At 40.2% G+C, this 16,690-nt stretch overlaps 1 long non-coding RNA gene across 1 annotated transcript in view; it reads right to left on the reverse strand.

Moving 5' to 3' along the window:
* Window positions 1-1,068: 1,068 nt before the first annotated feature.
* LOC117293814 overlaps window positions 1,069-16,690 on the reverse strand; it is a 29,564-nt gene continuing 13,942 nt past the window's right edge. The window contains exons 2-3 of the long non-coding RNA XR_004519475.1: window positions 6,009-6,215; window positions 1,069-2,426 (exon numbers count right to left, since the gene is read on the reverse strand). This is a non-coding gene — a long non-coding RNA (uncharacterized LOC117293814). The remainder of the gene's footprint in view (window positions 2,427-6,008; window positions 6,216-16,690) is intronic.

Raw genomic sequence — 16,690 nt, forward strand, 5'->3', positions numbered from 1 at the left:
CTGGCTTCTTCAGCTTTCTCGATCTAGATATATTGTTGTCATCGGTCCCCCTTACATATAAAATACTAATAAATGACTTTGTGGTAGTTGTAAGCCAACAATGTTTTAGTTTCCACTTGAGGGTTAACACAAATGTAAATAATAACCATGATAATAATAATAATAATAATAATAATAATAATAATAATAATAATAATAATAATAATAATAATAATAATAATAATAATAATAATAATAATAATAATAATAATAATAATAATAATAACAATAATACAAATTTACTAATAATGTACATGTATAAGTCGCTTGTTAATCAAGTACCACAGCGCCTTCCAGCATTACAACCCATGTTGATCTGACATTACACATTCATGAAACTATCTCAACTCCTTAGGAGTATGCAGCGCCTGCAACTGCAACTAAGTTAGCGCACACAGGTTATTAACCATTCACATCAGTAATCTGTATCATCTCAGGTTGCTCCCGAGTAAATGAGAAGCAATGCAAGAGTGTCTTGCCAAGAAGCCTTCGGCCCCTTCATGACCAGGGCATGAACCGTTCTTAACTCCTTAGGAGTATGCAGCACCTGCAACTGCAACTAAGTTAGCGCACACAGGTTGTTTACCATTCACACCAGCTATCTGTATCATCTCAGGTTGCTCCCGAGTAAATGAGAAGCAATGCCAAGAGGCCTTAGGCCCCGGGCCCTTTATGACCAGGGCATGAACCCAAACCCAGACAAACTGAAGTCAAACCCAATGTACTAGAACTGATCAACCACTACACAACACAGTTATTGGCTCATGCAAGATTGACAACTTATTACATTTGTCTGTTTCCTCAGCTCTATAAACTGGGTCAGCTACATATGCCACATATTATAAAGAGGAATATATATGTCACAGAATCAAAATGAAATACTTATTTTAAAAGACCAAACCCTTGACAATCTCCGGAATTTTTCAGGTATGGCAGTTTCTGTGGACATTATTTTGCTCACACATACATGTACATTACAGTATAATGTCTTTACACCCAAAACAACGCTTTGTGGTTTGTATTAGATGATTCTTTTTTTTTTTTTTTTAAGTGCTATTGGTCTGACATTCTACCTCTAGCATAGTCTGTCTCAAAATAGACCCAAATCCAGTTCCTGTGGGGGTTTGACCCATTTTAGGGACATTGACCCAGAATGTGTCAAAATGACCCCGAAATGGGTCAACAGATGCAGAATTTGAGTTAAAACCCTATTAGCTGGACACAAAAGTGGATCAGCCCCCCCCCCCCCTTGGAGCCAAAATCTATGTCAGAAATGACCCAGGTGTTGTAATGGTTTGTAGCCTTTCACAGCAAGGCAGGCTCTGCTAAGTAGGGTTAAATCATCAGTCCATTATTGTTTTCCACTTCATACCACCAGTCATTTGGTTGGTAAGCACTTTGCAACTCCCATATCTCTTAACACCCAGACTACTCTTCATGCAGCACAGGGTGAATGTACAAACCACCAACAAACCCCTTGCAGTGATTTTGATTACTCAACCTTGCGGTAATGCAGGTTTAAGTCTCAAATAAAATAATATAGTCTATCACTATAAAGTCCTGAACTTACAACAATAACAAATCTTTTGATTTTTGTCAGAGAAGTACAGGTATCAGGATGGGTAAATAACAAAACAATATATACATACCCACTTTATACATTTTTATTTAATTCTAACAAAGTACAAAAGGATTTTGTGACTTTTACAATTCTGGAAAACGTACACTTGATGTTTAGAATGTACTCAATCTTCCTTCGCACTGTAATCGAAAGTGCGTTTTGAGATTTGTTGATGCGTGAAGGTATCTCATTCAATGATGTCTGCTATGGGCTGGAACACACACACTCTAGCACGACAGTAATGAAACATCAAACACTCCACGGATACTTTTGTTTATTAGTATTTTCTGGTAAAGCTTGCAGATCTTATCAATTACTCAATCATGTGAACACAGCAGGATGGATTCATAGCCAGGATAGAAAAAACGCATCATCCGGGGTCGAAAATGTCTACCCAGGGAGACAGCCACATGTTGGATTCGAACACCTGCAAAGTAGAGATATCTACTGAACTCTTAAATGCACACACCACTCTTTCTGACGAGGTGTTGCCTCCCAGTAGAGTCGCTGATTCCTGACTAGAGCCAACTGGCTTGTTTCGACTACCGCACTCCCGACTGTCTTCAGTAGCCAAAGTCGCTTTAAGCCGTGACGTTGGTAAGGTGACCATGCCTGCAAGGTGTACATGGCGCGATGTCTTACTACTGCATTAGGAGATCACATCTGAGGGCTTAGGACCCTAATGCCGAAGAATTACAAAGCAGGTGATGAGGGAAAGGCCTTGTTTATTGTGTAAGCTTCAAGAATCCATCAGAGACCTCAGCCTCTGTCCACGATAAAGAAAAACACAACACGTGATTTTATCCGCTCCTTGACCCGCTTTGTAAGCTCGCTAGGGTGTAGCTTGGGCCCGATAATCATGCAAACAACAATCAAACGAAGGCCTCGGGTGTCCGACTTATCTACTAATACTCGACTAGTGCTCTGTTAGGAGGATAAACGATTGGAAAAAGTATATCAAAGAATGGCAACGGAGAATTGCATTTCGCTTTGTGGTACATCCACCATGTGGGTACAAATCTCACTGGCTCAAACAAAGATTTATCTGATGCAGTACTTACTGAAATTGCATGTCTACATTTTGACGGAGAATAATTGAGATCTGTTTTGCATCAATAAAAAAAAATACAAAAAAACATAGAGCCATTTTCTGTCATATCTCCACTGTCATTTTCAGTAACACTCTTGTGTTGTGATTCGGCCTTGTGATTGTGTTAGCATTTGTGAAAGGTACATTAGAGACAATAAATTCATAACTACAGTTTTTTTTTTTAAGAGGCAATCTAAATGACTGTCCACAACATATTGTCAATTAGCCCAGTGCGAGTGGCAAGTCTTATTTGGAAAAAAAAGAGTTTCTGCTGCATCTTGTTAGCATGAAGGACAACTACTGACCCATCTCAATAACAACTCAGGGGCTTATCTAAATTACATGCATCTCTCACTGAATGAGTTTGGGGTTTACAAAAGTGTATCTGACTATACTTACGCAAGTATAATGTATGAAAATAATTACAAAAGTATTATATCTGACTAAACATACAAATGTTTATCTGCATGTGCACAACTATACTTTCAAAAGTATCCGACTACACTTACAAAAGTAAATCTGCTATACTAAAAAAAAGATATTTGACTGATCTCATAAAAGTATATAGCCCTAGACAAGTATACTCTGATTAAATTTACATAATTATACCTGACATAACTATACTTGCAGTCACAAATATGTCTGACAACGGTCACACAAGTATATTTGAGTACAGATACGAAAGTAATATCTGACTATACCTACAAAAGTGTAATCTTACTATACTCACAAAAGTATATCTGACTTTGCCTAATGGATAGCTAAATTAGAGGAGACACTAGTCCTACTTCATCTTTCATCTCCTCACAAATCACAGTTCCCTACCACCCCCCCCCCCCCCCAATACAATATTTGTCTAAGGCTCGGGCTACACTCACCAGTATCTTATTATTCTTAATGGACAGATACATTAGAGGAGACACTAGTCTTGTTTCATCTCTCACACAACACAACGCCCCCCCCCCCAATGTGACCATGTCTAAAAGGTATGAGGATAATCACAACTGACTGTACTCAATGTACTCTCAATATTAGAGGATTGTCCGACTTCAGCTCCTTCTCAATCCAACCCCTCCCCCTCCCATCAGACATTTACGATAAACCATAGAGTAAGGCTCTAACCTAGTAGCAAATGAGATGGTTTGTTGGATTTCCAGATACCAAACGTTATACAGGGGCCGCATGTAAAACTAGTTTATTAAAACAGCTAAGCTATAGAGTAAGTAACCTGACTTAACCAGATTCACACCCTATTTCCCCCAACCTTGACACTGCATCACTTAGTGCCATAGGGAAAGACACAGAACGTCTTGATGCTCCTATCGATGGTAACTGCTTTGGTGACATTAATAGAGGCTGACGGAATCAGAGGGTCACTGGTTGCCCTTCTTGAACCCCGCTCCCCCTTCTCCTCAGTCATATCTAAGAGACAACATCACTGATGACAATTATATCAAGACTGAGGTAGTCAGTATTGTCTACTACAAGATTTCCAAACCAAAACTCCTAAATTCTACAGAAGCCCATGCAAGAAATTACATCGGAAGATTACATCCTGATCAATAAGATTCTTTGTGATGCTAGCCACCCTATGAACCTTCAAATTAACCCATATCACTCAGGCAGGGTCTGACAACTTTGTCTAAAGACCAACAGATTTAAGGATTCCTTTATACGCCTAGTGCAATTGAGATTTTGTTAGTAGATGGTCGAGATGACTAAGTTTACTTTCTTTATTTGTGTACTTTTTACATGCCCTGACTCTTGTTTATTCTGTAATTTTTTTTTATTTTTCATTCTTGTCGTCTATTGTTATTTTTCCTTAACTTGTATTACATGTTTGTTTATTATCCTGACAATACATATTTTAAACCATTTTATATTTCAATAAAAGCAGTCGGTTTAGAGAACACACAGCTTGGTTGTCACCCTACAGCTACATGTAGCAGATCTGCAATAAGCACTGTGTACCCCATGATTTCCTTATTGGTTGGGTGGGGGGAAGAATCCCACAGGTATACTACTATCCCATGATTCCAGAACTCTAGAGAAGACATCTTAACCAGTGCCTAATATAATTAAAACTTTCACTCGATGTAAAGGATGCTCGAATACAGACTTTATCTTGTCAAGATAATAGAAAACCTTCAATCAATGTAAAGGATGCCCGATCACTAAAACTATGATTCTTTTCGACGATCATTGAAATTATACCTCGTTTCAAAATCTCCAGGCTTCATTTCACATTGGCAAAGCGCTTCCCGATATGAAGGTGTTTGTATTTTAGAATTTGTGATTCTAAATGTAAACAACCAAAACAACAAAACAACCAACCTGTGAAAATTTGAGCTCAATCGGTTATCATAGTTGCGAGATAATAATGAAAGAAATAAACACTCTTGTCACACGGAGTTGTGCGCTTTCAGATGCTTGATTTTGAGTCCTCAAATTCTAAATCTGAGGTCTTGAAATCAAAATTCATGGCAAATTACTTCTTTCTCGAGAACTACTCCACTTCAGAGGGAGCCGTATTTCACAATGTTTTATACTGTCAACCTCTCCCCATTACTCGGTACCAAGTAAGGTTTTATGCTGATAATTATTTTGAGTAATTACCAATAGTGTCCACTGCCTTTAAGTGAGGATGATTGTCTAATACAAGGGGGGGGGCTACTATTTGCTTCCGTTATTTATGTATAGACAAATCCAGGCGCGTACTGGGCGCACAGGTATTGAGCACCGCGCGCTACTGCTGTGGTGTCTTCAATGCCTTGTTTGTGCACAAAAAGACACCGCAGTTGGTAATTTTTCAATAGAGGGTGCGACCAACTTTGTTTCGTCGGATTGGTCTATAGGGCTGTTCAGTTTTGAGTTTCAATGCAAGGATTCCCTCATAGTGGGGCTTCAATGTAAAGGAGTGCTCCCACGATTTCATGTTCATTTTTGTAATGCCTTCTGAAGGTTTAAGCAAATTTTTAACAAATTTATTTTCAGGGCCGTTCATTTTTTTTTAACTGCTAGGGAACCCTGTTTTTTTTTGGTTTTTTTTGTGGTTTATTTCAAAGAGGGGTCTCAATGTAGAAGAGGGTTCCCACAACACCATGTTGTGCATTTGTATAATGCCCTTCAAATGGTTAGTCCAATTTTTAACAATATTTTGACCTTGTAATGCCACATAATTCAGCTCTGTGCTGCCAGTTTAGAAAATAAAATAAAAATGAATGAATGGATGATGGAATTCCAAAGTATTTTACTCACAATGTTAGAGAGGAGTGACGCTAGTAGAGGGTGGCTAGATTGGAGGTATCGCTGTCAGACTCCATCTCATATCTCTCTGTCTCCTCCTCCTCCTCCTCCTCTTCCCTTGCCTCCTCCCCCTCCTCATCATCTAATCGGCTCCGACAAGCAGACCTCTGCTTCCCGAGATTCATTATGTAGCGTAGACTGTAGCGATTGCTGTCGCACCTGAAGATGATCAAACAAACAATGTAGCCGAGTCAGATTAAATCAAAGATTACCCTGAATAGATAGTTTAAAGGGATGTCAAATCATTGGTGTGGGGAGATGGTTATTCCTTCCATTTGACTGTTTGAAGTCAATGTAATGTTTTATTGTAACATGGAAGGGCCAGGTGGCTTGTCACATCTCAATTGACATTTGTGTACTTGACTAGCACATCAAACTCAAGTTCAGGGCCCAATTTCATGGCTCTGCTTACCATAAGCACAGAAACGGCGCATACGGAAGCAGGGAATTCTGTGCTTATGGCAAGCGTTTTTCACGGGTTAGCGGCGAATTTTAGCTTCTGCGCGTGCGTACTCCACATTACCAGGCATTCTACGCTTACGAGGCTAGCACAGAAATTTGGCGCTTGTACATAAGCGGGGAAGCGCAATCATAAGCGCCGAATTTGGCGGTAAGCAGAGCCATGAAATTGGGCCCTGGTGGCTGGATCCATCTGTCTGTAGGTTTGAGTCCTGGTCATATCAAAATCTTTGTCATTGATCAGCACATAGAACTCAATTCTTGTGGCATGACCAATCAGAGTGTAGGTTTGAGTCATAGTCAGCATTTCTTTCCCTGACTAGTACATTGACCAAAAGTTCTGATGGCCGACCACTTAGAATGTAGGTTCGAGTCCTGCCTGGTCATGACAGCATTTGTGTCCTTGACTAGTACATCGAACTCCAGTTCTGGTGGCTGACGCATAAGACAAGTTCTTCATGTATAATTACTGCTCATCACTTCATGGATACCTGATTAAAGGCCCTGTCACACCTTATATGCCGACGTATGCAAATTTTTGCAAACACGCTGGCGTACGTCAAATAAGCTATGGGTAAGTTTTGTATAAGTTAAGAGCACGCTGAAACACGCTGGTATACGTCGTTGTAAGGCGAGGTCGTCGACAAATTTTGCGCATGCACAATTACTCTCGACGTGCGCCAGCGTGCGACTCATAAGTTCCGCATAATTTGTAGGTAAGCTATACGATCGTTTACACACATTACACAAATGTTGCTTGAAAGTTAACTGACTAAAACGTCAAGGTGTGACAGGGTCTTAAGCAGTGATTGTCATGTAAATAATTAGCAACCTGCACACCCATTTGGCTGCTGGTGTTGCATACACCTAAGGAGTGAGGGTGGTTTCAAGAAGGCTTAATATTAGTCACTTCAACATTAGGTTTGTTTTAGAATAATTGTACTTGAACTTCTTAAAGATTACAGGCAGGTAGATTCTGGTCCAGTAAACATTTTTAAGACACAAGTCCTGTGGTCTTATGAATTTCTGAATCTGAGAAGACAATGAAAAAATTTAAGTTTTAAATGTGGGAGAAAAAATCCCTATTCGGGAAAACCCACACAGCCAGGTAGGGACTGACAAACCCGATCCACATGCAAGGCTCTGGTCCAGGTATCGAACCGGGGTCAACAGAGATGAAAGGCATGGACAGAAATCACGGAGCCAACCCAAACTCTAGCCCCGTGCATCTTGGTGACTGTTTCAATGGAGAAAAAAAAGCATGAGAATGGCTACTAATGGATTTCCATATTCTGATGACAAGTTCCTTTGATCAACACTTGTATATTTCATATGAATTGTGTAGAAAACAACCAATCACTAGGACTACTAGTAATGATGGTCCTATAAAAGAAAAGGTTCCATTATGGGTCTAATGGGTTCTGACTTTGTTCCATTTTCTCCATTTAATCAGTCGCTCATGTTAGAAACTGAGGGTCATTTTTTTATGCATCGTCTACCCATTATTAGATGATGCAGTAATCACAAGACAGGAGCAAAAGAGATGCAATTAAAATACATATAATTGTATAAGTGCAGTATAATTGTGTCTAAGTAAATGCAAGTTGAGTTCCTCGATTCAAGGAAAGAGTACTTTCTTTCTTAATCAAAGTGCCCCCCCCCCCCCAGCCAACATCCCCCCCCCACCCCTTGATCATGACAGCCATTATATTTCCCCGTTCACTTCGACCATAATCTAATAAGAAAAAGCTATTGGTAATTTATCATTGTGTTCAGTCGAGTGTCAATTCTAAAAGGAGTGTCTGGAAGGGGTAGGTCTCCTCAGATTTTAACAACCCTCCCCCCCTCCACTACAACAAATCCTCCACCCCCAGAGTCTGCTTTATTAAATCCTTTGTAATAATGCGGTAACAAGAACAGTAACAATGAATTTTAGTTTCGTACAGCATTTCGTTCATGTTTAAAAGTCACGTCTGCCGAACACAAATTGCCCTGGAAGGCAAACCTGGGGAATACAAAAAAAAGTGCACATCTAGAATGACTCCACATTCACCTCCGCTCCCAACCCACGAAGATCATTTTAACTTCTAACCACTGAGATCATATTAACGTCTAGTAGTCACGCTCAGAACAAGAGGTGGTCTTTACACACAATGTTCCATGTCAAGTCCATTTAATCCAAGACGGACTGGACAGGTCCCAAAGTGACATGGAAAGATGCACGCATTAGTCGCGGTTTGTTCCTAACATGAACGAAAATTGAAGATATTACTCAGAATTCATCAAAGAACCAAAACAAGCCTCCGGGGAAATGAGGGAAAAAATATAAATAGACAAGGAGCAGGAAATGGGCAGGGCAAAGACTTTGAAAGAAAATGCATTTGAGCAATGTAAACAGATTAAAATTGAAAAACTTCACTCGAGCTTAGGTAATTTGTCGGGAAATCTGGAATAGAGCGGGCCGGGAAGACTCACGAAGTAGAAAAATGGGTCAACCACTGCTCCAGAATGAAGGGAGAGAGTATTTAGGAACATCTTGATTTTACTGAGAGAAAATATTAGCGCATTTATGGGAATGTGAACAAAATTACTTCACTTCGCCGTTTATTGAATAAAGGGCTTGCTTCTGGAGAAGTTTGTCAGACCATCCATCTGATAGGGTAAGTGAGTGTGTCTTATGGGGAGGGGGTGCGGCAAGTGGGTTGGGTTGGGTTGGGTTGGGTGGTGGAGTGGGCAAGTGGGTTGGGGAGTGGGCAAGTGGGCAACTGTGTTGAGTGTGGGGAGAGGGAAAGTGAGTTGGATTAGGTAGGGGAGGGGACAAGTGGGTTGGGTTTGGTGGGCAGTGGGTTGGTTGGGGGAGTGGAGAAAGGGGTTAGGTGTTGGGAGTGGGCAAGTGGGTTGGGTCGGGTGAGCAGGCAAGTGGGTTGGGGAGTGGGCAAGTGGGCAAGAGGGTTGAGTGTGGGGAATGGGATTGTGGGTTGGGTTGAGTAGGTGAGTGGGCAAATGGGTTGGGTTGGGTTGGGTTTGAGGAGTGGGCAAGTGGGTTGGGTGTTTTGGGGAGTGGGCAAAGGGTTGGGTTTGGTGGAGGAGTGTGCTAGTTGGTTTGGTGGAAGGAGCGGGCAAGTGGGTCTGGTTGGCTTGGGGGAGTGTGCAAATGGGTCTGGTTGGGTGGGGGAAGTGGGTAAATGGGTCGGGTGTTGGGGTGAGGTGGTTATCACAGGTTCTGAGTTGGGAGGCAGAGGGGGGGGGGGGGGCTTCGACACCACTAGGTATCACAAAATGTTGCCGGTCAAACTACATTCAATTAAAATGGAACACATTTCAGTGAGGCCTAAGCGTGTCCACTCTGCCTGAACGAAAAACCAGCCTTTCAATTACAGTGAGGAAGCAGTAGTTGATGATATCCCTTATAAGGACTCTCCAGGGAGTTCATGTGAACACAAATGGAGACATTAGGGAGTACAGTTAAGACATCAACTTTGTGTTCCTTCATGAATTTCTAAACAAGAAAGCATGGGATGTGTCGTCCTATACAGTCTACATTATTTAGTTTTTCCTTCTCTAAGCAAAGTCTGGAATGTTTATCAAAGAACAGTCAAGAAAGGACTCTGATTAATCAATCAAGAATGTGCCTTTCTGGAAGTACCGGTGCAGGATAACATGACATCAACTGAAGTGACATGATTACTGCCTGTTAAACACTCTATTGTGTTAAAGGCACTGGACACCTTTGGTAATTGTTGAAGACCAGTATTCTCACTTATAGAGTATCCCAACATATGCATTCGTACCATAACAAATCTGTGAAAATTTGGACTGGATTGGTCCTCAAAATTTCAAGAGAACCTAAATGAAAGGAAAAAACACCCTAGCTGCAAAAATTTGTGCGCCTTCAGATGCCTAAAAAAAAAAGGCTTCAGGCCTGATATTTTACTCCAGAGTTATACTATCAACAGCTCTCCATTGCTCCTTACCAAGTAAATTTTTACGCTAACAATTATTTTGAGAAATCACCAATAGTTTCTGGTGCCTTTAACGTGCTAGTAAGAGTTGAGGGAGCATCTCCCCTGTCTGATGAGTTGATCAGCGAGGTGGTTTAAAAAATTGAAATTGAAGATTGAGGAAAAAGTGTACTGGTACACAGTCTGACAAGCATACAGCACTCAGCAGACAAATGAGCGATGATTCCATTCGCAAATCCAAATTGCAAGTTCTCGACACATATACGAGGTCGAGGGGGAAAGCTCATAAAAAAACACATTCATTGAGTGGTATTTCCTTTATGGCACATCCCCACAGGGAGTTGGATATGTATATATTTTCCCACAAAATTTGCAACTTAGCAAGTTACTGACATTGATTCCAATTACCAAATATTCTTTCTGAGTGGACATAACTGCTCCGGATTTTCGGCGATATCTCAACAAACACATGTACAACCACCTTTTGAGATGAAATTTTCAGAGGTTAGTTTCATTGTAAATATTATCTATATTTTCATAGGATAAAAAAATAAACGGTTACAAAAACCAAAGTTGAAATTCCCTTTTAAAGCAGTCGGGGATAAAAAAAAACAACGAACAAAAATATGAGCAGGGTAAATAATTGATCCATTTTCCCTCCGTAAATAAAAAATGCAGCAGGCGCTATTTGATTTATCGTTTAACCATCTAAACTGAATAATTAATGCTAACTGGAGACAGAATAGTACATTCAATCCCACAGTAATTAATAAACCACTGCTGTGTGGGATGCTGTGTGCGATGGGATACCCTGGCAAACCACAGGCCTTGGAGTATTCACACGGCCAATGTCTTCTTGTTGATACGAGATCTCAGCAGATGTCAAAGGAGCTCTTTGCCAGTTACTACAACGGCCAGTGACAGTTGATTGAGAGTTTCTCGCAGGGGATTTTGCCTCAAGCGATGTTAACTATTTATTATTTTCATGGAAATTTACCATTGGTAATTACTCAAAAAGATTTATAACCATAAAAAAAAGCTGTTGATATTTTAAAACATTGTCTGAAATGACCCCCCTAGAAGTAATGTAGTTTTAGAGAAAGAGGTAATTTTTTAACAACAAATTTGAATCTGATAAAGGTTTGAGGCATGAAGATTTTAGCAGGCATGTGAAAGCACACAATTCTTTGCAACACAGGGGTATTTGTTTCTTTCAAACCATGGGCTTTGGAGTGTTCACACATCCAACGGTTGTTGACAATGAGTTCCTCAAAATTGTGTAGGCAAAAATTTCAGCTGACATAACTGCTTTTCATTTTCGCAAATGTGTCTGTGGCCAAGCAATCTAGTGCATCAGACTCCAGTGGAATCAGCGGAGTGTGGGTACATTTCCCAGTTGTGAGCTAAGGCACTTCACCTTAATTGAATTTTCAAAACTAGTTGGTTTACTAATTTTTCAAAATTTATAGTACTTCATCAAAAACATTTCAAGTTTTCCATAATGACCATCTTTTTTTACATGTATGTTGTGTGTAAATCTGTGAATATTTTATTTTTCAATCTTGCCATTGTTGTGCACACCCTTTAAAACCCCATTAATAAGCAGTCCGAGTCTCCAGCCCCAACCGGCTCTTGCCACAAAACTGTCACATACATGTAGGAGACTAGTTGTATTCTTCTGGCCCTTGCCACAACCCACAGAAGACAAAGCACTAGAATTATCTTCTGCACAGCTGGCCCTTGCCACAACATACCACAGGACACTCTGGAGAGGAAGTTCACAGTACAAGACATATGATACTGTAGTTATACTCTCCTGCCCAACTGGCCCTTGCCACAAAATACCACAGGAGATTGTGGTGACTTACTCTACAATGCACATTCCACTATCGTTATACTCTCCTGCCCAACTGGCCCTTGCCACAACATACCACAGGACACTCTGGAGAGGAAGTTCACAGTACAAGACATATGATACTGTAGTTATACTCTCCTGCCCAGCTGGCCCTTGCCACAAAATACCACAGGAGATTGTGGTGACTTACTCTACAATGCACATTCCACTATCATTATACTCTCCTGCCCAGTTGGCCATTGCCACAAAATATCACAGGATACTGTAGAGACTAAGTCCACAATACAAACACCACTATATTGGTATAATGCATATTCATTATAATTATTTCATGGCTTACTTTTGGTATATTGTTTATATACCTACATTTGTTCGTATGTCCTTGTAGTCCCTTGTCTTTGTGAGTCTTATTGTTTTGTTAGTCTGTCAATAGGTTAGGGTACAAAAGCCAAGGCTTCACCCAATCCTAAGTTTTGCCCTTCTGACATGTTAATAGTTTTGGCTACTGTTTACAACTGCCACTGTTAATATTTATGAAAAACCAATGATGTATTATATCATGTGAGGGCAATACCGAAATAAATGTTTATTGAATTGAATTGAATTGATACTCTACAGACTAACATTGACACCCTAAGATTTGTCCCTTAGGTTTGTCTACAACCATTCATCTCCACCTGAAAATACGTCTCATAATCGCCAAGAGATTGTTAGTTTTCATCTTACATCCTTCTGCCTTAATGCCAATGTATCATTACTCCTCTTCATATATTGTCTCTTGTTTACATTTCCCGTAACGACTTTGAATTAAAAGACCTTCCAACATGCCTAAGCTCTGGCTTGCTCTGTAGTCTCGGTTTCTCCTCAATTCCGTTTAGACAAAGACTATTTTCTTTGCATTCTGAACTTGTTTTCTTAAAGTGAGTGGTAGAATCGAGATTGAAAAGCGAATTGAGCAATTTCTCAAGTATATAACCTGAAGCTGTTATTACTGCATCAATGATATACTGAGCAGTTAATGTGTTTTTCTTCCCTCCAACCTTCATGGACATGATAAAGCACTGGCCAGCCGAATCCAGCAAAAGCAAGAGCTCTGTATTAGGGGGGGGGGCACACATATTTGGCGTTCAAACAGTGACAACCAATTCTTTGCCCAACATTTGCTTCCCCACATTTTCTTTGGTGAAATAAGTTGTAGAGTCTGTCCACTAAAGCTGCCAAATCTAAGTGGCAATTACTATACACAATGGTCAGGTGTCATTTCAAATGGTCCAGATAAACAGTCAGGTAGTGGACTTATTCCTGACTTAATTGCTCCTCCATAAAAGTACATACACGGAGAAGACTAAATGATCTAAAAAATCATAACACAATTACTGGAGAAAGGTTAGTGTATAATCATGTGCACTAATTGGCGACACGGATAATACACTACATGTGTACACACCGTAAAAATCAAGACCACGGCATATGAACACACTTAATCAATAAAACAAAATTGGCGACTCGTCGGTCACTTCAGTGACTTTCATATGAAAACCATGCACCTGTCCAGCAAGGGGGAAAAACTAATTGCTAATAATGGGACATTGAGCTTCATCGGTAAAGAGTTAGTGGTCAAGAATAATCCAATCATTGACAAAAGCTCCAGACCGACTTTGATATTGTGAAAAGTTACACCAATTGTGATAGGTTAGACCGATTGTGAATTAGGTTAGACGGAGAAATAAAGTGGTAATGACATAGAGACACACAGAGGCTGTTCGTCTGAGTAGGGATAAACTGTGAATAAGGCGCCTTCAGGCCATTCAACCCCATGGTAAGAATATCCAAGAAGGAAGTTTTCTAGAATCTTTTGCCTTTTTTTTACCCCCCAAATTTTTCCCTTTTCAATCTGCCTCATTTACTTTGTTTAAATTGCTCCAGTAGTATCTAGCCTTCACTGCTGAATCCACCTTAAAACATTTAAACTATGAAACCTGGACCCACTTTCAATAAGGGAATCAATGTGTGGTGAAGAGGTTTTCAACTAGTGGTTTAAACCTGCTGAGGCCTGGTTCTTGATAATTTTACCTAGACGAAGTCAACTCAAGGTAAATTATCAAGAACCAGGCCTCGGCCGGTTTAAACCACTAGTTGAAAGCCGATTCAACACACTTTATCTCCCATTCATAAATACCTCAAACAGTTTCGCTATTCCTATTGGTGGAGAGAGCGTCACGTGGGGGTGTTTAAACCTTGGACAATGACCAGTGTTTATAACCGGTTGTGAGCGGATACTCCGCGCTAGTCTTGATGCAAGACGTTTCTTGTTACGGGAGATGCAGGCGCTGTCAGTGAGTTGGCCGCGTTGTGTGAGAAAGGAAAACCAGAACGTGTTGCACCAAGACTACACGCGCATGCGCACGAACCGAACTGGAATCTATCTGAAATAGGCATGCAACACGGATGTCGTACATGTACATGTAACATGCACATACCAGGTAGGATTATACAGAGCTCAAGCACGTCGGAAACGGATAAGTTTTACAGAGTTTCCCTACTTTGGTACGCCTTTTAACCAAAAAGATATTTATGAATTGGAATAAAAGGGTAGCTACCAGTTCTTTCACGGCCATTCTAAACCCTGTTTTAAACGGCCGTGAAAGAACTAGTCTCTACCCTTTTATTCCCTTATTCATGAATACCTTTTCGTTCAAAAAACATCAACACTTTTTGGTCAAAAAGTAAGATAAATGAAAAAATTATAATTGTTCAATGATTTCTTTCGACACAACACCCCTCCAGCTATGAAATGGAAAGGCCCTCAGCTTAACAACTCTTTATAAGGAGATTGCTGTGTGCGTCGCACGTATCGCGTGATGTGGCACAACTGTTCCAGCCGTTGCTCTCGACAAATAGGAATGAAGAAACTGTCTTGTCAGCACAGGTGCAAGCTTGTGTGTCACGCCCATGTTTCAACACTTTGTACTGGTGTTATATCATCCGTTCAAACACCCCCACGTGATGCCCTTTTGGCCAATCAGAATGGATAAACTGTATGAATATTGCTTTAATACTTTTCTGCTCAAGGTTGGGTTATCAGTCACAAATTGTACATGTGACAAGGTTGGTAACCTTATTCTGGTAAGAGTAATTTTGTTATGCTTAGTTCTTTTCCCCGAGTTCCAAAAAATGTACTCCACGGTGGTAGAATATAAAGCAAGACAAATTTTCAAAAGAACACAATCTATCCAGCAAGTAGATACACACATGGTGCTACTTAGCTACTTTTCGTGTCTACATAATCAAAGACTTCCAAGAAACCTCAAACTTCTTCCAACCATAGCCAAAGAAGCACAACTCCTGACACAACCCCAAATGAATCAACTACTTAACATTGATTGAAGCAGCTAATGCAAACACAACCCATCCATATCACAATATCACAATACAGTACAGGGCTGGATAATGGTTTAAGCTTCGGTCTAATAAAGGAAGATTATATTCCATTGTGCTTATCACGTGCCGGATCTTTGCCAGACCTAGATATTGCAAGATCCATCAGGGACTCTTTCAGGCCAAGCTGGGAGTGTACAATGATTTTACAGTATTAAGTCCAATGTGAAGATGTTGTGGCCGACCCAATAAAATTCATGTTTATTCTGCATTTTTGTTTAAGATACTTTTTTATGATGCGGTGGAGAAATATAAGTATCAAAACATGACATAGCTTTGGAATGCAACTGCAGTTTGTCAACAGCACCGATGCAAGATCCACGCACAGCCAAGACTTTATACTCTTTTTCTCAATTGTGAATGAAACAGCTGAGAAACCAAACATACGGACACAAGCTCGGCAGCTGAAACTGCACGCCCAATAACTGTTAAATGTTTCTCATGACAGTTCCACATTTGAAGATGTGAGATATTTGCACGGTGGTTGTTTGATGTGGGTCTGAGTTTCTCATTTTGCATTTATGGGTTTGTAATTTATTTATTTTGGCCATTCTAGGATGGTGATTTAGGAAATGTGAAGAAATGGTCTTGTTTTTAATGTGGCTGGAGGGGAAATAACCATGGGGAAAACCGATAAAGATCAGGGAGGAACTGAGCACACAATCCATGTAGGCATGTAATTTGTTCATTTGGAAACACAAATAGGAATATTTAATGGAGTGCAAGGGCTGACCCACATGTAAACATGGAGTTGACATCTCAGGCTAGAGGTGAAAGGCAGGGAAAGTAAAAAACGAATTACACATCCACTTTGCCACGCTACATTTTCATACCCACCTCCTCCCGCATTAAGTTTCACAGTAAGATTTCAAAATTGTAAATGTTTTTCCCTATTCTTTGTTGTTAATACTATAGATGCC

The sequence above is a fragment of the Asterias rubens genome, chromosome 8 (genome assembly GCF_902459465.1).
Source record: "Asterias rubens chromosome 8, eAstRub1.3, whole genome shotgun sequence".
Classification (NCBI taxonomy): Eukaryota; Metazoa; Echinodermata; class Asteroidea; order Forcipulatida; family Asteriidae; genus Asterias; species Asterias rubens.